We start from the raw sequence: 26,917 nt of genomic DNA on the forward strand, positions 1-26,917 counted from the left end.
CTCTTATTTTACTGTAAAAATGCTTTTGCAGCCTTCCATTAGTACCAATACGTACGAACAGTGTAATAATATTGTTAAAATATGCCACTGCCGACAAATTTCGTTATTCTAGTTGCTCTTGTGTAAACTACTGACGAGAAATATGTTACTCTATAATGGAATGTACTTCGAACAACGAGTAAGTTGCTTCGAAGTACCTTATACTGCCTGAGAAGGTACACTTGTGTTACAGTTCTGCTAATCTCTCAATGGTACTATACAAGCACGCCATAAGTACCTGCAGAATACTTGAAATCTTTCAGTAGTAACTGCTTCAGGTATCGCACTGCAACAGGCTCAGACAAACAGAATAAACCAGTGTTTCACTTGTTCCTAGTATTCTCGCAGCATCAAATTAATAAAAAAAAAATCTATATTCCAACGATAACCTCCACCATACTCGCCAGGACAACTTCCTGACGAGGAAAATGGTGATTATTGTGAGATGTTAGAGTCTTTATTCTCGACAATAATGCCAAAAATATTTGATAAAGTTGTCGTCGCGAGAAACTTCATTCCCATGCATAAGCCAGCAGTTTAACAGCACCGTGTTAACGAGCAGAGCCACGGATTTCACTCAGTACTCTCTAACAAAATGGTATCTATAAGTATTCATTTGATGTGACCAGTCCAGCAAAGCTTGTAAATAAGCGCGAAGACGATTAAAACTTGAATGAAGCAAACTAAAAAAAATTATGTGGTACTTCCACGCAAAGTACATTGTTCTACCCACTAATGTCTCAATATTATATGGTCAGTAATCGGTCATTCCAGTCCCTTAATGGTGGCCTTCGAAAGCAGAGCCACTTCTTCTCCTAAAAGTAAACTCCATTCACAGGCCCTAGGAGGTCCATCGTCACCGACCGTCCGCCGTGTCACCCCCCGCCAATGGCGTCATTGAATGCGGTATGGAGGGAGATGGGATCAGCACACCGCTCTCCCAGCCGTTGTCAGTTTTCGATAGTTAATCACGTGTTCTATAGATCATTTGAACGCTTCTTTTATCTAACCGATGTGGAATGAGTAGGTTTTCAGGTATTAGTGTTAAGATTAACGAACACATTTTTCAGTCCTACTCATGACAGTACACTTAAAGCAAAGTGTTTTTTTTTTTACTGGCTATCAGTTCTTAAACAGAAATTCGTCAATGGAGTAGGAGGAGGAAATAGGAGTTGACCAGGACAAATGATTTTATGTCAGTTTTAAAAACTTGGTTTGCTACCCGTCAGACATTTTATAGTATTGGACAAATGATCAAAGCTTTTTGTTGTTGCATACTGAACTCCTTTCTAAGTCACTGACAGCCTCATTAATGAGTAATATAGGTCCAGAATGAGATTTTCACTCTGCAGCGGAGTGTGCGCTGATATGAAACTTCCTGGCAGATTAAAACTGTGTGCCGGACCGAGACTCGAACTCGGGACCTTTGCCTTTCGCGGGCAAGTGCTCTACCACCTGAGCTACCCAAGCACGACTCCCGCCCCGTCCTCACAACTTTACTTCTGCCAGTACCTCGTCTCCTACCTTCCAAACTTTACAGAAGCTCTCCTGCGAGACTTGCAGAACTAGCACTCCTGAAAGAAAGGATATTGCGGAGACACGGCTTAGCCACAGCCTGGGGGAGCTTCTGTAAAGTTTGGAAGGTAGGAGACGAGGTACTGGCAGAAGTAAAGTTGTGAGGACGGGGCGGGAGTCGTGCTTGGGTAGCTCAGGTGGTAGAGCACTTGCCCGCGAAAGGCAAAGGTCCCGAGTTCGAGTCTCGGTCCGGCACACAGTTTTAATCTGCCAGGAAGTTTCAGTAATATAGGTATTTTTCATTCTAGTGTTGTAGGTACGAACATCACTGTTATCAAGTTGTGGTAGATTATTTATAAGAATTTCACAAGCGAATATGTGTATTGGTACGGCGAGGTTCAAATGCCTATTTCCTTGACGAGGTACCTACATGACGTCTGTGGATGAATACCACATATTTTCTCACTGCTCTCTTTAGTGCAATCAATAATTTGTTTCTAAGTGATGAGTTACCCTAGAAAATTATTCCATAAGACATTGAGTGGAAATATGCGAAATATGTAGGAAGTTACTTCGATTTATTCGAAGATTAGCAATTATACGAATAGAAACTTCATTGTCTGGAGAGGTCAGTAATATGATTCTTACAGTGCAAGTTTTCATCAGTATCTACACCCAAAAACTTAGAGCATTCTACCCTATTTACTGACTCCTGCTCATGTGCTACGTCAATGGTTGGTATGACTTTATTCGTTGTACAGAATTGAATATGGTTTTTTTTCTTTTTTTTTTTTTTTTAAAGCATCTGTCTCGTACAACTAACTTTTCGATATTAATTGCGAGGCCTTTACAATCCCTCTTGACGGTACTGTGGGTCAAGACCATATCCATCGGCAACCACCCGCGCTGACCGCTTGAGTCTCGCAAGTGGACATTAGAAGCACATAGCCGTATTACGAAGACGCGCTGAAAAGTAGTGCTTATGAAATTTTTTTGTGAAAACTCTTAAAGATACTCCAATAAAACAAACTTTGTTAACATTCTACATTTTTATTCTTCATTTCTACATATCAGCAGCCTTTTGCCGATAGAGGACTCCGAATTGTAGACTATAACATGGCGGCGTGTAGTGTAACATTGTCGATGCATCAGAAACAGCGTGCTGTATTCGAGTTTCGAATTCGAAGGGTTCTTCCGTACATGGAGCGCCTTCTCCTTCAGGATAACCATACCAGACCACACACGAGTGTTAGGTTCATTGTCAGCGATCATCCTCCATACAGTCCCGACTTGGCCCCATCCGATTTTCATCCGTTTCCAAAACTTTAGGAACACCTCCGAGGACTTCAGTACTAGTGATGAAGTGATGCAAGCAGAGGTGACATTGTGACTCTGTCAACAAAGTCAAACATTCTATAGTGATGGTATCAAATGTAGAATATTAATAAAATTTGTTTTATTTGAAAAGCTTTAAGATTATTCAAATATGAAATTTGGAGGCATTACATTTTAGCACGCCCTCGTGCGTGATACGAGGTGGAACAATTTCACTGATAAAAAGCAAATATTTGAGACAGACGGTTCCAGCGGGAAATACTGTGAGGTGTCTTTTATCTGACTGAAAAATACAGCCGGCTGGAGTGGCCGAGAGGTTCTAGGCGCTACAGTCTGGAACCGCGCGACCGCTACGTTTGCAGGTTCGAATCCTCACTCGGGCATGGATGTGTGTGATGTCCTTAGGTTAGTTAGGTTTAAGTAGTTCTAAGTTCTGCGGGACTGATGACCTCAGGACTTAAGTCCCATAGTGCTCAGAGCCATTTTTTTTTTTTTGTTTGAAAAATACAGTTTTAGAGGACTGAGACAGATGAGATGCTGTGCGGCATCGTAGCCAACTGTTTGCAACAGATACTCAATAACGTGAGGCTAAAATTATCTAGAGAATAACAGCTGGCGGAATTATGGGAATCACTCGTGAATAAAGGATTCGGAAATCGACTATATGACCGTTACATGCTCTTCAGGTAATTGCAGGGCGAGGTGGTGATGCAGTTAAACTACTGGTTTCGTATTCAGGACGCGCGGGACCCGAAGCCTCTCAATTAGGGTTTTTGTAGTTTCTATAAATAAAATTAAGAGAACTCTCGGATGGCTCTTTCTGTGCGGCCTCTAATGACTAACAGCAATCTTGGTACGGTGCAGTGCAGGGCAACGCCAAGTGGCGCAGGGATAGAAGAGTGCCGACGAATCCGGCGCCCACGCGTCTGCCGGGGCCGCAGTGTGGGTGGCGCTCTGTGAGGTACTTTGCTGCGCCCCCTCCTCCTAACTCTCGACACGTGTATAGCATATAAGCTGTTTTCCAATAACTTCTCTCGGTAAGTGGCATCAACAACGTATAAATCTTTCATGCTGCTATATGCGACTCTCGCGTCCGTTATTGTATGCGCAGAGGTAAAGACTACACGACTACTGTTGCCTTAACATGCGATAAATTAAATTTCGATAATACTTTGGCTTCTGTCACTCTGCAAGGATTACTCTCATTACATACTTCCGTTACTGGGGCAAATAGTGTACATTTGCACATCAATTAGAAAGCATCAGTACAGAGGCACCCAAGAATTCAGTCAGTGGGGGAGAGTGCTAGATTTGTCACCGATAGGTTCGAACAACATGTAAATGTTACGGAGATACTTCGGTAGTTCAAATGGAAGTCACTGGAGAGGAGGCGACGTTCTTTTCGAGGAACGATATCGAGAAAAATTAGAGAACCGGCATTTGAAGCTGACTGCCGAACGATTCTACTGCCGCCAACATATATTGCGCGTAATGATCACGAAGATATGATACGAGAAATTAGGGCTCGTACAGAGGCATATAGGTGGTCGTTTTTCGCTCGATCTATTTGTGAGTGGAACAGGAAAGGAAATTACTGGTAGTACTGGGCACCCTTCGCCACGCACCATACGGTGGCTTGCATCTCTGCAGATGTAGACATAGATGTAGAGGATAGAGTACCTAGGAACACTCGGTGCTTTTTGTTCTTGTGACTGATTTTAGAATCGTATGAAGGAATGACCACTAGAGACCACCATTAGCAGTTTCCATCATTTTCTGCAGGTTTTGTTCTTGTTGTTAGACATGCGTTAGTGTTTTGCGCAGCATTGTAAGCATTCTGAGTTCTACACATTCCAGTACGTATCATATATTAAAGCTATCTGGCATGTATTGTGTTTTCTCTGCCTCGTTATGACTGGGTGTTGTGTGCTGTCCTTAGGTTAGTAAGGTTTAAGTAGTTCTAAGTTAGAGGGGACTGATGACCATAGATGTTAAGTCCCATAGTGCTCAGAGCCATTTGAACCATTTTTTTGGCATATATTATTGACTGTTCAGCTACACAATCGGTCAGTAAAATTCTGTAATTGGCTCTGAGCACTATGGGACTTAACTTCTGAGGTCATCAGTCCACTATAACTTAGAACTACTTAAACCTAACTAACCTAAGGACATCACACACATCCATGCCCGAGGCAGGATTCGAACCTGCGACCGTAGCTAAAATTCTGTATATTTTTAGAACTATTTATACAACATGTAAACAGTTACGCCACATCAGGTTACCTTCCATTCGGAAGTGGGTGCCCTCAGCGACTGTATGTGACTTATAAATTATAGAGTACAGCAATTAGTCATCCTTTTTAGATTTTATTATGCAAATCCAGATTTCGGCTAGTAGCTAGCCATTCTCAATGCGCTAATTTTTATTTCAATGCATGTAAGTCCCTGTTGTTCGGGTGTCAGTCACAGTTCTTTGAATACTACTCAAAGAACTGTGACTGACGCCCGAACAACAGGGACTTACATGCAACGAGAATAAAAAATAGCGCATTGAGAATGGCTAGCTACTAGCCGAAATCTGGATTTGCATAATAAAATCTAAAAATCTAAAAAGGACGACTGATTGCTGCGCTCTGTAAGTCACACCATACTTCGTCGGTAGAGTGCTACTTTGCACTTGGAAACAGAAGAAGGTCTTTTACCATGGAACATGTGATACTTGCAATTGAAGTGAGTTTCTTTTGTGTCTCAACAATTTTACCTGTCTTGAAAATGGAAATTTGGGTTAATTTCTAATAGATCCTATTTCAAATCGTAACTGGTTTTTGATAATACTTCCGCTCAATTTGCTTTCACTTACATATTATTACTGGTGTGTAGTAGAGTAATGATGTACCAGATAGACTATTAAATACAGTACTAACAAAATTTTCTCGACTGCAAAGCTTTTTAATTTCAACTGAATATTTGGTCCTAGGTACAGGACCACGTTTTCTCATTTGGGTAAAGCTTAATTTTCCGGAGTACATTTTGTAATTTCAGGAAAAGATTGTAGCATATAAAAAAGAATGCAATAATTTAAAATTGCAGTAAGAAAATATACTAAACTTCAATTACAAGGCTGACTGGAGGCGAAACTTTGAAAACTGTACGGAGATACAACACACTCCCCTACTCCATGAAAAGTTTTATTCCTCTGGTTGAGCAACCTTCACAAAACAGTCCACTATTTAAGTGGTGCGAGCTTTCATATTACATTTTATATTGTGTACTTTTAAATAAAAAGCTACGTATTAATAAGACAGATTATGTAGGCTGTTCCAGGAGGAATGCTTAACATTCAGGGATGTGACAGGAACTACCACTCGAATCAAAAAAATGTGCTAAACATGGGCTCGAAAATAATTAAATTAAGAATCATGAGCATTTGCTCAGTAGAATAAATGTCTTTCAAAGTAGTGACTATGAGTAAATGCTTATTACTCTTAAGGTATGCACTTTAGAACCCATATTTACTGTATATTTTTCTCTTGATTGGTTCGTGCCACCACCTCTCAGAATTTGGAAAGCAAGTAGCTTGCAGAAGAAAAGATTTGTTTCTTAGTATCTAAGGCGAAGAAGTGCTCATAGCTCTTAAGGCACGCATGTTTTATAGACTTCTTTGCTACGAATAATCGTTTCTGTCTTATCCCTGAATATTGACCATTCCTCCCCGGACATCATGTATAGTAAACAACTTGAGCGCGTAAAAATCGACGAAATCATACTTACGTGAGGAACCTCTAATAATTAACATAAAAGGAACCTTGGAACTCAAGCGTGAGTCAAATAAGCCTTAACTTGTGCTTATTGTTTCCAGAATGAATCAGCTACTTATAGAGTTTTGTGACGAGGCTTAATCTCAGACACCCTGTGTGTCTAAACACCATGAGAACAGTTTTTCGCCGGCCGCGGTGGTCTAGCGGTTCAGGCGCTCAGTCCGGAACCGCGGGACTGCTACGGTCGCAGGTTCGAATCCTGCCTCGGGCATGGATGTGTGTGATGTCCTTAGGTTAGTTAGGTTTAAGTAGTTCTAAGTTCTAGGGGACTGATGACCACAGATGTTAAGTCCCATAGTGCTCAGAACCATTTGAACAGTTTTTCAAAACACATCGCACACGCTCGCGGCTAACTTTCTGCCATCTGACCTTGAATATCTCCCATGAGGAAATGCTCCGGGGACCAGGGGTTCTGCTGCACGTGGGCATTAAAAACAGAGGATGAATGATTTTTTCTTCGTGACATTTCCCCATCTTCGTAGCAAACAGCAGCAGGACGTCTCCATGATTTACTCCTTGGTAGGGACGTACAGAAGAAAAGCACGAGACTTTCTGTGGAGTACGAACAGAGCCGAATTTTTGGTAGCGCTATAATTGTCTTCGATGTTTTCATTATCATCATCATCTAACAAGCTGTTGCGCCTTTCATAGTCTGTATTCGTATGCAATGTGCGGACTCATACGAAGTTAGATAAATTAGTTTACCTGCGTATTCTTTCGGTAATGTAAGAAGACAGTTACGCATTTTTGTAGGTTAAAATACATCAGGGGTCTATCTCAAGGCTGTGTCAGAATTACATGGTGGAAGAAAGGTCCGGAAGTGGTAGGGCATCTAACGTCAAGTATCTGAGATGTAGGGTAAAGGCCTAATGCATATGCTCACCATTCTGTGGAAGCTGTTGTTTACGTTTGGCTGGAAATTAAATCTGGCTGTTATGAAAACAACTCCAGTAATTTTATCAGCAAACCCGGCTACTGCAAAAAAAAAAGTGATTGGCGAAGTAGAAAAATATTCCGACATTATTGCTTCCCAAAGAGTTTGGATGCAGTCATCAAACTGTCGTACCATGTTTCGAATGGCTCTGAGCACTATGGGACTTAACAGCTAAGGTCATCAGTCCCCTAGAACTTAGAACTACTTAAACCTAATTAACCTAAGGACATTACACACATCCATACCCGAGGCAGGATTCGAACCTGCGACTGTAGCAACCGCGCGGTTCCAGACTGAAGCGTCTAGAACCGTTCGACCACCACGGCCGGCTGTACCATGTTTTGATTTCACTTAAACAGCGTGAATGATGCTTCTTTGCATGTATGTGAATTTCTGCGTAACGAAGAAGGCAGATTACCTGTGAACTGATACACAAGAAATAGTATTCTGTAACGTTAGTGTGTCAAAAATGCGAAGATAAATATTTTACGAGCGCAATAAAGCCAACAATAACGACTTCAGGGAACGAGAAGCAGAACAACACACACACAGACATAATATGTAATAAGGATATATGCTTACTCTTAAAATGAGAATAAAGTCCTGACATGCGTCGTTCTACGCACGAAGAAAACGTAAATGGTGCAGTATTATTTAAATCGTTAAAAATTTATTTCTTTAATAATAACGAAATAAGCGGGTTTTAATTTCTCGACAATAGGGTAACTAGTTCTTTTACTGCATTTCCCATCCGAGGAAAGTGACACGAGATTTTTCGCAGATAAATGTCACTATCATTGGTTTAGCTACCCGTAGTCTTTACTATAATATGGAAAGAAAAAGGAATATTTTTAAGCCCGCTGTACATATGTCAAAAACAAAATTTTTTAATTGGCTTTCGGGACGTGCCAATACATCCATCTCAACAGTGGAATGTCATTTATGACGATACGAACGTAATGACAACCCAACACACAGTCCCCGACAGGAGAAAACCTCTGACCCGAGCGGGAATCGAACCCGGGACCCTTCCCATAGTAATCCGCCGCGCTGAAAGATAACATGAAATATTATTGTATTTCTCTGCAGTTAAGTGACACGGAGTGGTATGAAGAAAGTATTCTTCCTAATACAATGCAATGCTCTTGAGGTAGACGTTGAAGTGAGCACCGAGACGAACGAAAACGAGTGCACGAGCCCCCTTCTTCCTCACGTAGAGTTGTTCTCAGGGCGAATTTGAGAGGTTTCGGGCAATGAGCGGGCTGGCGACGCTGACAGGAGATGTTTAAGGAAACTGGAAGAGGATGGGCGCAGCGAGCAGCGGCAAGTGCACAGCCTGCCAAGTCGGAAGTGAGTGCAGGTACGGCCGACCCTGTGGCCAATGCCAAGCTACTACGCCGCAAGGCCACTGACTCACAACCAGTCCGCCTGCGCTACGACAAACCGAACCGAGCCGCTCTGCGCACCGCGCCGCTACAATTCGGTCAGCTGACACTCGCAAATAAACACGGCGTTTGCTTTTCCCCGGTCTTCCTTACAGAAGCATCCTCCACTGTCTGCGGGTGGGCCATCTACGTCCTCGATCTCCTGTCTTCCACTCCTCCCCGGACATCAAAGTACTATCTACATCTGGCGCTAGACACAGCTCCGCTGTTATTTCCCATGAAACAGACTGGCTCTCGTTTCCCTGGAAGAAATAACAGTCATGCAGTGTAGTGCTCAGCTGCAGTAGTGTAAGTCTCTAAATTGCGTTGGTATTCAACAACTCGGAAGAGCGTGTATAGTAGCAAAAAGAGAAACAGGAAGCAATAAAAATTCTTAACATAGATTACTTACATGCGAGGCAGGATTAATTTAAATTTCAGCTGGAGTTTAATGGTTATAATACAGACGCTGAAGTGCACTAATTCAGCTACACGACCCGAATACATGCGTACCTTCGATCAATGTTGAGATCATCAAGCCTCTACAAGTGAGCCACGGAGGAGGACGTGCCTGTTTTGAACAATAAACTTTCTCTTCGGATAACCTCGAGTAACGTAAAGCGTAGAACATTGCGCTGCGAGACTGAGAGGTAATCCACAAGCGGATCGAATCAGCGTGTCGGATTAAGAGTCGTTAGTCTGGTAAATTGACCAGTGTGTGTGTGGCGTTTCGCACTTCCGTTTATGGGAATGCTGAGCTGGTTCTCCAATGCGATTTAGAAATGTGACACCGAAACAGAACACGGAAACAAACAGGACAGAATTTACCCTAACTATATACAAATTCTGTACAAGACATTCAGAATGTCCTCCAGCCACAAAAAATAATGTCAAGTCAACTGTGCGCAAAAATTCGCTAGCCTTTGACCCTGAAAAGCGGGATAACGCCTGGAAAAAAAACTGCAGTGCAACTGACACGTCTATTTTACAAGACGGGCTCACAGCAGGTTGAGCATTCCGAAACGAATGTTGTAGCGTATTTTCTCAACCTCAGCGCACTTCAAGTCAAAGAACAGAGAGGAGCAATGATGACCGTGCTTAGCAAAGAGGTGCGTGAGCAACATTTCTTCCTCATATAATTTTCAATAGTGGGATCTCTTAGCACAGGCTGCGGAGTAATGGCACATAAGTCGGTGCAGAGCACATCTGCGAAGTGATCTTTCTTCTAGTATCAAGTAAATGGGCAAGATGATAGAAAATGGACTCATATTATAGAGAAAGTGCGCTCTAATTCCAATCCAGCCAGCCTGTTCAGATCTGTCATGTTTCCCAAAATCACTCCACAAGGATCCTTTTCTCAAGGTCACATATATCTTTTTCGGTCCAACTGAGCTACTACTCCTCTTACGATTTAGTCGTTCTAGATGCAGTTTAGTTCAAACAGAAAGAGAGAGCGTAATTTCAGGGTATTTATACAATTATGAGCCGACTTGAGACTCTCGTAGAGCGATTCGTGTAACAGAAAAGGTCATGGAAGGAGAAAGCTGTCGGTGTCAAGTAGATAACTTTGGAAGAGTTGACTCGGGTTTGGGCTACTATACCGAGTATCTCTCCTATGGGTTGTCAGGACATTTTCTCTGGTGTTTCGGCAAATATTTGCAGTTTTGTTTTTGTAACGGGCAACGGCCTTGACGTAGTGGATACACCGGTTCCCGTCAGATCACCGAAGTTAAGCGCTGTCGGGCGTGGCCGACACTTGGATGGGTGACCATCCCGACCGCCATGCGCTGTTGCCATTTTTCGGGGTGCACTCAGCCTCGTGATGCCAATTGAGGAGCTACTCGACCGAATAATAGCGGCTCCGGTCACCGGGAGAGCGGTGTGCTGACTACACGCCCCTCCTATCCGCATCCTCATTGAGGATGACACGGCGGTCGGATGGTTCCGATGGGCCACTTGTGGCCTGCAGACGGAGTGCTTTTTTTGTAACGCGTAGCTGGTGTCAGCCCAAACAAATTCTGCTCATACGTCGTTGACACGACGCCCAGCGCGAACGGAATGCTTCGGTTCATTTCCCGACTTACACAAAATTATTTTCTACGAGCAGAATGTTCAACTGCTCCCCCTCTCTTGCATTTCAAGTGTGGGATTTTGCTTACACAATGCCGAAATTTTTTGTAGGAAAGTACAAGACTATGCGACAAAAGTCTCACTTGATTAACAACTCAAAATGAGCTGCACGTCTACGGTCGCAGGTTCGAATCCTGCTTCGGGCATGGATGTGTGTGATGTCCTTAGCTTAGTTAGGTTTAAGTAGTTCTAAGTTCTAGGGGACTGATGACCTCAGCAGTTAAGTCCCATAGTGCTCAGAGCCATTTGAACCATTTTTTGTGCTGCGAAGTCTTACGCCGAAGAAAGTCGAAACCAGGGTTGCTAGGATGGCACATGTAAGACATGTGCTAACGCAGTTAACGATGAATAAAACACGATTGACGCTGCAACTGAAAACAAGGCCTCCTGTATTACGTCAGTTTCCGTCAAAAGGGCAGACAATTGAGCAAATAAATAGAAACTGTTGGAATCGGGTTACTACGCAACTAGAAGGGGAAAGGTAGAAATGCAGACACTCAGTAGCAGATGGCATAGCGAATGCATTCGAAGAACTGCAGCACTGATGTTACAAAGAACCATTTGGTCTGCGTGGGACTAGAAATACGGGGAAGAGCTGCGCGCCTGTTATAGATGAAAGAATGGGAGTGCGCTACAGTGCATGCGACTGTGGAGTCGCATGTGTTCCCGTAACGAAGGGGCCGATTGTGAGTTGCGGAAGTGGAACTATTGTAATTTCCAGTGGGCAAAACTGGCCGCGTCGGGTAGTTCGCTCAGCCGCGAAGAAATGATTCACAAGGGCATCATATGTCATGCTACCGACTCCTCATTGCCACACTCGCGCTGACTAACGTCGATTCGTGCTCGCCGGCTCCGCCTGCTATCGGCCAAGTGCACGCACACCCATTTAACTCGGGACACAGACTGACTTTTGCTGTCCTTACATCAAGGATAAAGGAACAGAAAAATTGACCTTCGCGGGTAGTCGAAACGCATAGGAGCAGCATAATAATGTTGCATAGTGCCGCTGTTTGCAGGTAAATAAACGCTTTTGCATCGAATAACAATCTGTAATGTATAATGGTCTGTGCTCGTGGTGTCGCGGTAGCGTTCTCACTTCCCGAGCACGTGGTCCCGGGTTCGATTCCCGCCGGGATCAGGGGTTTTTTACCTGCCCCGAGATGACTGGGTGGTGTTGTGTCGTCTTCATAATCATCATTCATCCCCATTACGGTTGGAGGAAGGCAACGGCAAGCCACCAGCATTAGGACCTTGCCTAGTACGGCTGTGCGGGTCTCCCACATCGATCCCCTTCACTCTTTCAAGTAGCATGGGACTTCATTTCAAGGTATGCTGCGTCTCCAGTCAATGATTCTTGGCGAATAACGGAATCCCGTAGAAACACTTTGCTGTCCGTTTGTTAAGGTCCCTTTTACTCAGGAACAAGCTGAGGTACAATCCTGAAATTTCTGTCAAACACTAAATTCCACGGTTACTTTGCGCTGTAAAAAAATGGTTCAAATGGCTCTGAGCACTATGGGACTTAACTTCTTAGGTCATCAGTCCCCTAGAACTTAGAACTACTTAAACCTAACTAACCTAAGGACATCACACACATCCATGCCCGAGGCAGGATTCGAACCTGCGACAGCAGCGGTCGCGCGGTTCCAGACTGTAGCGCCTAGAACCGCTCGGCCACCACGGCCGGTTGCGCTGTAAAAATTTAAGCTTCTAAGTAAATGCAATCATTTATGTCACATATTTTAATACTCGCAAACACACTCATCAAAACCTATAGATGAACAATATACACACAAGTTTCTGCGGAACCCTCGGAGCGTGAGTGCTACTCGCACTTATCCAGCAATTTTCCTCCTCAGTCCGATAGCTGGTGGACTCACACATATCTCCTACCTTCTTGATGCTCTCCTAACGTCTGCCAGCTATAAAATCATCCATTAATCCCCTCATCGATTGGTTAGTATACTGGACTTGCATTTGGGAGGACGACGGTTCGAAGCTGCGTCCGGCCATCCAGATTTAGGAATTACGTGATTTTCCTAAATCGTTCCTGGTAAATTCTGGGATGATTTCTTTGAAAGGGCATGGCCACTTTGCTTCCCCATCCTTGAAACATCAAAGCTCTTGCTCTGTCTCTAATGACCTCCATGTCGACGGAGCGTTAAACCCTAATCTTTCCGCGCGGAGCGGCCGCGTGGTTCGAGGCGCCATGTCACGGATTGCGCGTCCCCTCCCGCCGGAGGTTAGAGTCCTCCGTCAGGCATGAATGTGTGTGTTGTCCTCAGCATAAGCTAGTTTCTGTCCAAGTCTAGGGACCGATGACCTCAGCAGTTTGGTCCCTTAGGAATTCACACACATTTAAACATTTTAAACCCCAATCTTCCTTCCTTCCTGTATCTGTCATCCTCTCTGTCTTTGTCCCCTCCCTCGTTCCGTGGACCAGTATAGTTAACTGGTGCGAATGGCGGAGTAGGTGGTTAAACATGTTATTTCTGCTAGCAGCGACCGTTTTCAGTAATCTCTTTGTATCTGGTAATTTTCTCAGCACTTCTTTCGTTTGAGATTATGTCATACCACGGTATTTTCAGAATTATCCTCCAGCATCACATTTCGAAACCTTGCATTCTTTTCTTTTCCAGCTGCGCGGGGTAGCCGCGCGGTCTATGGCGCCTTTCCACGGTTCGCGCGGTCTATGGCGCCTTTCCACGGTTCGCGCGGCTACCCCCATTGGAGGTTCGAGTCCTCCCTCGGGCATGGGTGTGTGTGTTGACCTTAGTGCAAGTTAGTTTAAGTTAGGTTAAGTAGTGTGTGAGCCTAGGGACCGATGATCTTAGCAGTTTGGTCCCATAGGAACTTATCACAAATTTCCAAAATTTATCCTTTCCGGCTGGAAGCCTTCCACATTTCTGGCCCATCCACACAGCTCTATAAGAATAATTTCCTGGCAGACAACAATCTGTGGTTAAAACCACGCACAGAAAACTTTACAGCCTACGCTTTCGAATACAACCGTCCAGTGAATGCTGCGCTCGGGTGTGAGGAGCGAAGAGAGAACGTGACCACCTCCGAAAGTGAACTGCGGCACACGCCGCCCACACTGAGATTCGTTCGCGTGCACTGTTTATACCGTCTCTCCCGGCAGCAACCCAATTTGTTTACTACAGTAATTTATTATGCTCAGTTAGTACATTATGCAAATATGTGCGTTACACTTGACTGTACAGCTAAGCGACAAAATGTCAATAAATAATCAACCAAACAAACGCACGGAGGCAAAGATAAGATGCCAAGATATCGTATATTCCGAAACATTTTTCTTACTTGTGTAGGCAAAGTCTGGGATGATCTTAAGTCCAATCTTACCTTCTCTGGAGAACAGGTGGCGCATAATGAAACAGGGAACTAGCATTCCACTGAATCCGCACTCATGTAGTTACCAGGTGAGAGTGATTCAGATTACATAGTACTTCTAAACTAGATGATCACACCAAGATGATGTCTTTTTACAGGGTTGTAGAAAAAGCTGAGCTTCTGGTCAAATGTAGATAGGAGCTTAACAAACGACGATCTTTCTGCCTCCGCCTCTCCAAATCTCAAAGATACACTCAACTATTCATATGTGTCTAAGGAAACTTTCAGTTCAGAGAAGTTAAAACATTAAATACAGAAAGTAAACTGTGCTTTCCTTTCCAAAAGAAATGTACATCAAATCTCACATGCGATAATACAAACCACACATACATTTCTCTCTCTCTCTCTCTCACACACACACACACACACACACACAAACCTCGGACATGGGAGTGGATTTAGATGTGCCGTGTATGTATATGTCTTCTAGAATGAAATGCTTTCAAAATGTTGGATTCTAGGTTGGAGCTTGGTGTGCAGTGTATCCTGTGCGTATTTTGCGTCTTTACAATTGTTAACAGAGAAATTCACAAAAATTCTTATAACCTGGCTGTACTACTAAGCTGCGAAGGCCAAATTTAGTTTTGAAAATAAGGTTTAGTCAGCTTTCAGTCCCTCAGTAAGCCTCTATGTCCTTTCCGCAGAGTAACGTAAGATCCTTGACGTTTCGGCAGATAGTGCACAGTCAAATGATATTTTTCCAATGGAAAACTTATTGTATACAGTATTATCGAATTCAGTCGCAAGGTTTGTAAAATAATTCGTACTCAGTGTTACACAATAGTATCAGATTCTCAGTCCTTTTTTCTAAAAGAAAATGCTAAGCTGATATCAGCCATTCTAGATTCATCTCTGTATCTGTGAGTATCGTCAACAAATTGGAAGATATCAACGGTACGGCTATGTTACAAATATTTAGCAGCTGTCGCTGGGCGAGCAGTAACGTGTATAAATTTCCTGATAGCGACGATGACCAATTCAAGGCATCAGGTGCGAAATGTCTGCTACAAAATTATTAATATTTAATTAAAATTATGCAGATCAATCACGTTACATTGCGTACACGTTCACGACAATAACACAACAATAAAAATGCGTTAAATAGTATTACTCTAAGAGGCAATCGCCTTAAACCGCCATATTATGTTCACTGAGGTGTCAAAAGTACTTATCGTGAAAACCCGTTGTGCCATACACCTTGCGAGGTCAGAGAACTGCACTGAGTTTACATTGCTGACTCATCGCCGGCGCAGGTGCCACATTTTACGTGCTGTTACCTTGAAGATATGCTTCCCACCCGTTTTTAAATACAACTTCACATTTGACACACTGTACGACTTGGTGACATGAGATCGTTTTGCGCTACTCCAATTCTTCATATTGGACGAAGACTGCATGCAGTACCACACTGTTCACTAATTAGGGGTGTAACATCTTTGGAATATGAATGATCTGAATAATATAATCTACTTTCTTTCAAAGGGTAAACGGTGGACAAACATCTCAATGGTCGCGTCCACAACAGTTTTACTGTATTTGAGCTTCACCGATAGATTGTAAATTACTTCCCTAATAAATAAATAAAATGTAGTAGCAACAATGCTTGGTTCTGCTTCCCAAATAACCATCTGATAACTCTTCCTTTCCTACGCGTTAGTGTTATGAGGTACGCCGTTTTCTACCACAGCCCGATTTAAAATATTTGTTGATGAACTCTTGCATATGATTGCGGGAAGTTCACTGCTCTGTCAGACCGATCACTATTACGCTTACTCACGAAAGGACGCAATCCTACTGCCTTATCTGCAGCATTTGATCAGGCGGAACTTCAAAGGATCATCGAGTAGCTGCATACAGTATCTGCTGCACATTATTCAAGCACACGGAAGCAAAACGATGGTGTAGGAAATGGTTGAGAGCTGTACTTTGTTCCTAGGCATTTGGAAACTTCCGTACAGCGATGAAACAATTCGGCGGGAGATGCAGAAATTGGGCAGCTTTCGCAGAAGCCAGAGTCTAATATAGAAACCAAGATCCACATCTGCGCGTCGCGTCTCGTTTGTCAATGTTGCACAAGGGCTGGCTATTGCAACGTTGGAAGAACCTTGGCGATCAAGGTCTGCTAGCTATTTGTCTAGCCGCGCGTCTATGCACCAGGCTGCACTCCACTCACTTCCCAAGGATCGCGCTAGTTTAGTTCCTAACTTCGTCGCCCTTACCACTGTTCACACCAGACAAGTCTTATAAGTAACAGTGCTGTGAAAGTTTCCAAGATTCTAACGGTGAATGTTTGATTGTTGTGACACTATCTTCTTTTTTTTGTTCAAATGTATAAAAACTTCGTGTGGCGCCCATTCTATAAATTTTCTTGTACGGGCTCACATTGTTTTAATTTAAAAATCACAACAAAATATAAAGTGTTATTCTCACTTATGTAAATCATAAGACTCACTGTCGGAGATGTAGTCGGAACGTTTTCTTTCTTGTTGCACTGAATCGATTTACTCTTTTGTCGTCTTTGGCTCAATCAATTTTGTTCAAAGACTATTAGAGTGGGGAGAAAATGCAAAAGTCTCTAAGTACAGCTCTCAAACGATGACAGCCAACACACACATCTGAAAGTGACGTATCGAGTACTTCCACTATTGGAACCTGCGGGCGCACGTGTCTTCTGCTTTGACAACACACAACACTCGCACGGCAAAACAGTTGAACAACACTCAAAAAAGGAGCGCAAGTGCGCACGACGATTGCACTGCTTACCTGCCAGTTGCGGGCAGACGCGACGACGGTAATCCATGAACGTAATCCATGAACAAGAACGGGAGGGACACGGCACAACACACGCTCAGCGCTCTACGCTCCGCACACAGCCGCAGTCGGCATTGAAATGGAGTTCACTTTCCCGCTCGGCGGTGCGCGCGCAGGAGTGGGGGTTCCCCTCGGCTGCCCTCATTCGGCGGCGACAGCAGCGTCGGCGGCGGCGGGCAGAGAAACTGAGTAGAAAAAACTCCTGCCGCCACTCCGCGCCGCCCAATGCGTCGGGTCACGTCGCCTGCTTATCTGCGCTATCACGCGGCGCCTCGGCCGCTTCGGCTTGATCTGGCCGCCAGAGCCTGCGCGCTCCCGCAGGTCAGTTGTTATCTCTGCCACTGCGCGTGCGCCGAAGTCTGCGATCGGCCGCTGCCCACGCCACGCGGTTCGCGGTCGCTTCCCGTCACAGCCCCGAAGTCCCGACGACGTGCGGCTGCAAACCTTTCGCTTACACGGAGAGCAAGGACTGGACCAATAGCTGACTAATAACTCGGTGTTATATCGCATTTCTCGATTGTAGTCCTGTTTCCTCAAGAGTCAATCAAGCTGGCTCTGACAAGTAAAACACTTCAAATCCCACAGGGACGCTGGTAAATTTATCTGCCTCAAAATTGTTCAGCATGCCTGTAACCCGGTCTTTGTGGGAAATAAATCTCCTCACGTGTTAACAGAGTTTGTCAAAACGACTCCTTGCTAACAAATTGAAAGTATTTGACTCTAAATTATTTAAGACGAAGCATAAATAGCAAATGAAGTGTTTAAATGGAAACAGCCGAATACTGACCATAACAGAGCTATAAACTTGCCTCTTAATTTTCTGCCAGCCATTGTGGCAAGAAAAACATGTAATGTAGAAATATGGATTTAAAATGTAAACATTCACGGCTGAAAATGTCACACTCATTAAAATATTTTGGGCTATAACGCTGTAGGCGAGTGAATTTCTCGCATGAATCCTATGTTTCGTCTCCATCTGTGGAGAATATTTTCAAGCGGATTGTAACTTCTGTGAATCTTCGATTCTCGCTACTGACTTAAGTAAAATTTCGTTTCCGTATTGTTGTTAGATAGCACTTTCGGTTACATAAATTAGATTTCCTTATTTTATTTATGCTCTTGTCTTTGCATCTGATCAAACGTGTAATGTACAGTATCTCAAAACACGCGCTTGTGGGGTTAGCCTGTGGGAGAGTGCACACGGCAAAATTTGTTTCCATTATCCAAACGCTATGTAAGGGAAATGAGTGCTAACCCACAAGAGCGTATTTTGAGATCTTGTATGTTATATGTTTGATTAGATTCAAAGACAAGAAAATAAATACATAAATCCTCCGACCCTGTGGCCATGATGCAGCAACTGTGACATATTTTCAGTAGCAAAAAACAGTGTAGGTTACAAAAATAGCATAAGCTTTATTGACGCGTTTCGTCTTTTTGAGGCATCTTCAGAAATCGTATAGATACTGCGGGTAACGCGTTAGTCATAGGCAGTCGAAATTCTGCTGTGCATCTTCGGCATAACTGCATGTCTTCGCCGAAGGTGCACACGAAAATTTCGGCTTCTTATGATTAATGCGTTAGTTGCAGTTTCTATACGATTTCTGAAGATGCCTCAAAAAGACGAAACGCATCAATAAAGCTTACTATTTTCGCAGCCTGGGCTGTTTCTTCCTACTGAGAACGTAAGTACGATTAGACGAAATAATTAATATAGCAGACAGTTCTTTCTAGCGATACATAGGGAACTACTACCTAAGAGCATGTGGTACATTCGAAAACATAGCAAATGAAGCGGTCAGTCTAATCCTTACTCAATTGAGGTCAGCATTTTCTTCCGCCAACCCCTTCTATTGGCCGTTTTCGATAGCTGTTGTCCTCTATTGTTATCGCTCCCCGATGAACGACTAGTATACATCTCTCCCAACACTGGAATCCAAATGTCATTCATTTTCCCTCCCTCCTCCTTCTTGTTATATTTATTTTCTTGCTTAACAGTCTTTATCGCCTCTGTGTATAGCCTCTCGTAGTAACCGTAGCAACCAGTGTGTGAATGGGAAGTTCAAAGAAGGTACAATTTCACTTGAAGATATCCTCTGCAGGTGGGGACGAAACGTTGGTTCCCGCCAAAACGTCGTTCGAACACGCCATAATAATGCGAAATGCTTTAATAACTTTTATCTCTATGAATTTCAGCTGAGAAGACAATATTTTCACTCCAAACAAAGTTGTAAAAAAGTAAATCCATACTTCCACATTAATATCATAAATGTGAAAGTGTGTTTGTCTGTTGCCTTTTGACGACCAAACCATGGAAACGATTATGATGAATGTTGGTGTCAAGAAAAAGACCCCTAAGAGAGTGAAGTAGGGAATGGGATAGTGGGGCAGACTTCTTTGAAAATCAGTGAACATAAACCACGATGAAAGTTATTAAATTAGTTGTATAATGTATACGTCGCATAATGTGTAGTTACTTCAATAGTGCGATGCATAGATGCACGCTCCTGACCACGTCTCTCCGCACGCGCGCAGCGCTCGCAAGCTGACGTTACTGCACGTACAGTAGCTTACTTATTCACCATCACTCATCATAACAAAACTAATGCTACGCGAGCGCAGCCGCGGTAAAAGCCAGTATTTACATACACTAAAGTGACAATAGTCTTGGGATACCTCATTACATCACGTCGGACCTCCTTTTGCCTGGCACGGTGAAGCAACTCGACGTGGTATGGACTCAATAAATCGTTGGAAGTCCCTAGCATAAATTTTGAGCCTTGCTGCCTCCATAGCCGTCCATAATTGCGAAAGTGTTGCTGGTGCAGGATTTTGTGCACGAACTGACCTCTCGATTACGTCCCATAAATGTTCCACGGGATTTGTGTTGGGCCATCTGGGTGGCCAAATTATTCGCTCGAATTGTCCAAAATGTTCTTCAAACCTATCGCGAACAGTTGTTGCCCGATGACATGGCGCATCATTGTTTGAGAACGTGAAGTCCATGACTGGCTGCCAATGGCCTCAAAAAAAATGGTTCAAATGGCTCTGAGCACTATGGGACTCAACATCTTAGGTCATAAGTCCCCTAGAACTTAGAACTACTCAAACCTAACTAACCTAAGGACATCACACACACCCATGCCCGAGGCAGGATTCGAACCTGCGACCGTAGCAGTCCCGCGGTTCCGGACTGCAGCGCCAGAACCGCACGGCCACCGCGGCCGGCGCCAATGGCCTCCAAGTAGTCGAACGTACACATTTACAGTCACTGATCTGTTCAGCTGGACCACAGGACCCCGTCCTTTCCATGTAAACACAGCCCATACCATTATGGAGCTATCACCAGCTTGCACAGTGCCTCGTTGACAACTTGAGTCCATGACTTCAAATGGCTCTGAGCACTATGGGACTCAACTGGTGTGGTCATTAGTCCCCTAGAACTTAGAACTACTTAAAACTAACTAACCTAAGGACATCACACACACCCATGCCCGAGGCAGGATTCGAACCTGCGACCGTAGCAGCAGCGCGGCTCCGGACTGGAGCGCCTAGAACCGCACGGCCACCGCGGCGGGCGCGTCCATGACTTCGTGGGGTCTGCGTCACACTTGAAACCTACCAACAGCTCTTATCGACTGAAATAGGGACTCATCTGACCAGGCTACAGTTTCGCTGTCGGCTAAGGTCCAACCGATATGGTCACGAGCCTAGGAGAGGCGATGCCATGCTGCAAGCAAAGGCACTCGCGCCGGTCATCTGTTGCCATAGCCAAATGGTTCAAATGGCTCTGAGCACTATGCGACTTAACTTCTGAGGTCATCAGTCGCCTAGATCTTAGAACTACTTAAACCTAACTAACCTAAGGACATCGCACACATCCATGCCCGAGGCAGGATTCGAACCTGCGACCGTAGCGGTCGCTCGGTTCCAGACTGTAGCGCCTAGAACAGCACGGTAACTCCGGCCGGCTTGCCATAGCCCATTAACGCCAAATTTCGCTGTAATGCCCTAACGGATACGTTCGTCGTACGTCCCACATCAATTTGCGCGGTTGTTTCACACAGTATTGCTTGTCTGTTTGCCCTGAGAACTCTACGCAAACGCCGATTGGCTTGGTCGTTAAGTGAAGACCGTTGGCCACTGAATTGTTCGTAGTGAGAGGTAATGCCTGGAATTTGGTATTGTCGGCACATTCTTGACACTGTAGGTCTCGGAATGTTGAATTCCCTAAAGATTTCCTAAACTGGAATGTTCCATGAGTCTAACTACAACTATCATTCCGCGTTCAAAGTTAGAAATTCCTGTCGGCGGCCATAACCACACCGGAAACGTTTTCACATGAATCACTTGAGTACAAATGACTGCTCCGTCAGTGCCCTGCCCTTTTATACCTTGCGTACGCGATATTACCGCCCTCTGTACATGTGCATATCGCTATGCCGTGGCTCTTGTCACCTCAGTGTACATGAATGAGGCCTCAGAACAAAAGCAAGTTCCTCATGTTCATTGCGAAGTTCTTGAGAACCCTTGCAGACAATACTGGTCACCTATGTATCGAAGGTATCTCCTACTGACGAGCTCAGCATTCAATACGGTGTCAACCAAAATACAGAACAGAACATTAGGCAGACGAAGGGTCCACAGGTTAAAATCGACATCTATGCGCGCCTCAGAACGCGATCCCGATACCCATACGTGAGTGGAAACGCGCCATGGCGAGTACCGATGAGCAGGTATATACTTAGAATATACGGACTCCTACATCCTGCTATGGTCCTCCAGACATGATGCGCAGACATGTGACACTTTTCGGCAATATCATGTAAGGCCAAGCAATAGAGGCATTCCGATGCGTTGTTCCTACCTAGTTGAGTAAGTAACAAAAGCTTCTCCTTTCGTGACTCAGTGAAACATAGTAGAGACAACAGAAAGGACAAAAAATGACAAACAATACTGAACAAAAATCTATTCTATATCTGTAATATAATGATTTCTTATTTTTATTTCATTTTAATGACATTCGGCATTGGGGCATGTGGACTTGTTGAAGGAGTTACCATAGACGAAACAAATGTGGTAAAACACAAACTGCTTTTATCCCGTTGTTCACAAAAATAACATCAAAATCGCTAATACAATCGCACAATTGCATTCTCCCCTTGAAGAGATTTAACAAAGCCATCTGCAACTTAAATTAGTGACTGCACTGTTACTTTAGCCCCGCTATTCTGAACGCGATTCTAGTGGCTTAAAGAGTCTGCTACTTTGTAAGGATGTAACACATAAAGAGAGACAAACTGGCAGAACTAAGAAGCACATAAACACGTCGTAATAGGCACTGCCTGCCTTTGTTAAGTGCTGTTTTACGGAGCGAAAGCATTTGATAGCGTAGATGGTCTTCTGTTCTTCGGACAAAGAAGTTAAGCCCAGCGGTCCAGATGTGTTCACAAGTAGGGACTATATACTGATAAAGAGTTCCAGCTTCATCCTTGCATCCACTTTCGTAGTCACCCATTGGTTTGCATTAGGACTGCTCTCAACCGTTTACAGGACACACACTGTACACTGTACCCTGAGGACAGAGGAGAGTCCTGTGTCAGCGTACAATTATGCTACGATGAAAACATCTGTTAAAAGGGATCAGAACAGCAGAGTTCGAAATGACCAGTGACGTAACTATAGAAACTGGCATCCATGGCAGACATCGAGTTTGTCTTCCCACCACTGGCCCCCACATGCCCCGTCTTGCCCCCCCCCCCCCCCGTCCCTTTCAATTAATATTTATTCTCATGCTGCTTTCCGTAATTAATTCGTTTACCGAGATCACCACGACTTCACAATGAAATAAAAAGCACACATTTCAGTCGCTATTTCTTATATGATACAGTTCGAAACAGGCAACAACAACACAGTCCAAAGCCACGGTGCGTGCAAAAACTAACGAGTCCTTTATCACCGTTTCGGTATCGATTAATGCAAAGATGTAAACAAAAATCAGCAGGGGCAAAATATAATTACATCTAGCAGGCGAAGACAAGAATGAAGCGTCCCTGTGTCAGGGAAAGGTAGTTCTTACAGAAACACTGTCGAGTCTGAATCTGTCATGATTCTCTTTCATACATCTCCATCACCTTCCCATGATAAAGCGGGCGTAGATTTAAAAAGGTGGGGGTGGAAGTGATGGGTGTCGCCACAACATTTTAGTAGAAGCCTTTGTATGTGTACATACGTTAATTTCCAAATTTCATGCTAACTTTCGGAGAACAAGCTAGCACGAAAACTAAAGTGTCTCGAAATTGGTGAGGAGTTTATGAGTTAAAAGCTACGTTTCACACGGGACACTATTTAGTTGCTTGAGTGAAGACCTGTTCACGAAGATGGTATTTCGTCCTGACCGGGAACACTTCAAGCAAGTAAATGCACACAATCCCAGGCTGGCCTCATCTGCTGTCAACAACAAATCCGACACAATTCGCGAGTCCACAATTAAAGCCGGGAAATACGTGAAGCTGAATAAAGAAAGACAGATTGGAAAGAGTCTCTACTAATACAAAAAATGACAGAAAAACTGACTTTCCGAACCTAGGCGGAAACCGCTCATTTACACTCTCGTATAACCATAGCCTGCAGACCTGTGTTCATAATCGTAGTCCGTTGTGAAAAACTGCTAAAGTGCGTGCACACTTCAATTTTATAGCGTATAAATTATGATGCTGTAGCCGGCCGGGGTGGCCGAGCGGTTCTAGGCGCTTCAGTCTGGAACCGCGCGACCGCTACGGTCGCAGGTTCGAATCCTGCCACGGGCATGGATGTGTGTGATGTCCTTAGGTTGGTTAGGTTTAAGTAGTTCTAAGTTCTAGGGGACTGATGACCTCAGAAGTTAAGTCCCATAGTGCTCAGAGCCATTTTTTTATGATGTTGTATATGTTGTTGTAGTTTGTTGCTGGTAGCGTTCTTAAAGCGCTTATATGATACACAGACTTCTCAAATTTTCGGAAGAGTGTCTTTCAGATGCTATATTTTTCTGAATTATAGTTTCTTGGACATAACGCTAAAACGATCTATTACGCACCTGCGTAAACAAATTGTTATTATTGTTCTATTAAAACGTTATGCATTTGATTGCGTTTATTACTAAAACCTTAGGCATCTATTTTATACCAATACGAAACACGACGGCAGCCTATGTTTCGGAGAGCCGGCAGATTGGGGGGGGGGGGGAGAGAAAGAGTAACATAACAAACGGTTCCCCCCCCCGACCACCTCCCAACACAAAACCGAATCCTGGTACCGCGCCTGATTTAAAACTCTCCATTCAGTTCCCTTCTTCTTTTTCTTGCCCTTCCTTTTTCACCCTTCTCTTTTCCCCGTTTCTTCTGCCCTTCCTGATTTTTTTTCATCTGTCTCAAAAATGCGCCTCCACGGAAACGCCGACCATAAAACTGGAACTAAGGACTGGGCAGACAGACGTCCTAAGACCACGTAAGTCATCTAGAGCTTTAGCTACTTTCGGCTATCGGTATAAGTTTGCATTTTACAAGGCCCAGTCACATTGATGTTACCACCTAGTCATCTGACATCCAAATGGGCAAGGCTTGCGGGCTAAGGCCGAAAGCATTTTCGAAAAGGCGAAGTTTGTAAACTGTTCGCGTGGTGCCGTGGTTAAAGAGTGATGTCCATGGGGAAATGGCACTATCCAAAGCCGGCGCCTAGGCATCTGTGGTGCACCACGGGCCGTAGATGACACGGGTGAACCACGGCTGCTGAGATGTGTACAGCCGAACAGACGTGCAACTGTTGAACAACGCCCCCCCCCCCCCCGCCCCCTTCCCCGCTCCCCAGATGAACCAAGGGGCTACCAACTGTGTCTCTTCAACGACCTTTCAGCGAACGTTGCTGCATATAGGCTTCCGCAGCAGGTGCCTGGTTCACGCACTTCCGGTGACTGCCGTTCATTCGCAACGTACGATGGAATTTGCAAGCCAGTACCACAACTGGACGTTCACAGGTGGCCTTTTCAGACGAATGACGTTTTGTGCTACATCAGACAGATGGTCGTTGGCGTCTGCGGCCCTGCAACAATCGTCAGAAGAACCAGGCTGGAAGAGGGGGCGTTATGCTTCGGGAAATATTTTTGTGGCATTCCCTGGGTGATCTCGTCATTCTGTAATTCTCAATGCATCAACATATGTATGATCTATGCTTGGAGACCATACTCAGGCTTTTGACAGGTGGTCACATTAATGTGTCTGGACAGTTTAATAGTGATTTTTAACTGTCTTACAATGCAGACACAGATATTTCACAATTTTGTCGATGGACTGACATTTGAGTTTTGTCAGCACTATAATCGATCGACACCGCGTTGTCTTAGGGCCTGATCGCGGAGTTTAGTTTTTAGCAGTACTTCCCAACGAAACATCCTGCAGAGTCCTTACGACGAAAAAGGCTGCAGGTGATATATTGTACTCGTGATTCAAGAAGATGAGCATAAGATCGCGAAAGCAGCAGTGATTTTAGCGGCGTTTGCATTGAGCTGCGTGGGTGGTGCTGTGGCTGTGCCTGTGCTGAGCACAGCACGGCCCGCCGCGGCGCCTCAGCACTTTGCCAGCACGTAGGAGCAGGGCCGTTAGGCTCGTCTGCAGCCCACAGACCGCTGCTTTTTTTTCACTTTAATGTCTCATCGACTGACTGGCCGTTACATACTACGAACTAGGTATATTTTTACTGTTTTTACAGTGGTTTACCTTCCAGGCCATGACATGCTTGTTCAACAAGATAAGAATGGTAGAAGGTAACGCTTGTAGCTTTGTTGAAGGAGGAGGAGGAGATTAGTGTTTAACGTCCCGTCGACAGCGAGGTCATTAGAGACGGAGCGCAAGCTCGGGTGAGGGAAGGAAGGGGAAGGAAATCGGCCGTGCCCTTTCAAAGGAACCATCCCGGCATTTGCCTGAAGCGATTTAGGGAAATCACGGAAAACCTAAATCAGGATGGCCGGAGACGGGACTGAACCGTCGTCCTCCCGAATGCGAGTCCAGTGTGCTAAAGCTTTATTGAAGAAGCCATACCGACATTTCTGGGACCACGGAAATCTTACATCGACGCTTCAATACTTCGTCGAACTTACATAAAACATGTTTCTGTTGTTCATAATCAGAATCGCCTTCTAGCGAATACGAGCCATAGGCACTTCACTACCTCACCGCATCAGCAGAGCTAATGCCCTTTTCCTATTAACTCAACTTTTTGTAATACGTCATACTCCATTGAGGAATATTTTACAGGGTCCAAGTTTAATTTCTCATATTATACAGAGATCGGGCGTCTCTTGCAACGATGATACGATGTTCTGATTAGAAGATTTCAACTGACTCTACTCTATTCGAACCGGACAGCAACCTCTGGGACTTGGACGGTAAATAGGACTAATTTGTGTAATGTCTTTTCTTAACAACAAGGTGAATACGTCTGTCGAAATGGCTTCATATAATGACAGT

The 26,917-nt window shown here is 44.2% G+C and overlaps 1 protein-coding gene across 1 annotated transcript in view; it reads right to left on the minus strand.

Annotated features, from left to right (window-relative positions):
* Nucleotides 1-17,485, minus strand: part of LOC124722304 (ecdysone-induced protein 74EF-like) — a 237,050-nt gene extending 219,565 nt beyond the window's left edge. The window contains exon 1 of the mRNA XM_047247486.1: nt 17,370-17,485. The gene's annotated coding sequence lies outside the window, so the exon portion shown is untranslated. The remainder of the gene's footprint in view (nt 1-17,369) is intronic.
* Nucleotides 17,486-26,917: the final 9,432 nt, after the last annotated feature.

Source organism: Schistocerca piceifrons, chromosome X, assembly GCF_021461385.2.
Source record: "Schistocerca piceifrons isolate TAMUIC-IGC-003096 chromosome X, iqSchPice1.1, whole genome shotgun sequence".
Lineage (NCBI taxonomy): Eukaryota > Metazoa > Arthropoda > Insecta > Orthoptera > Acrididae > Schistocerca > Schistocerca piceifrons.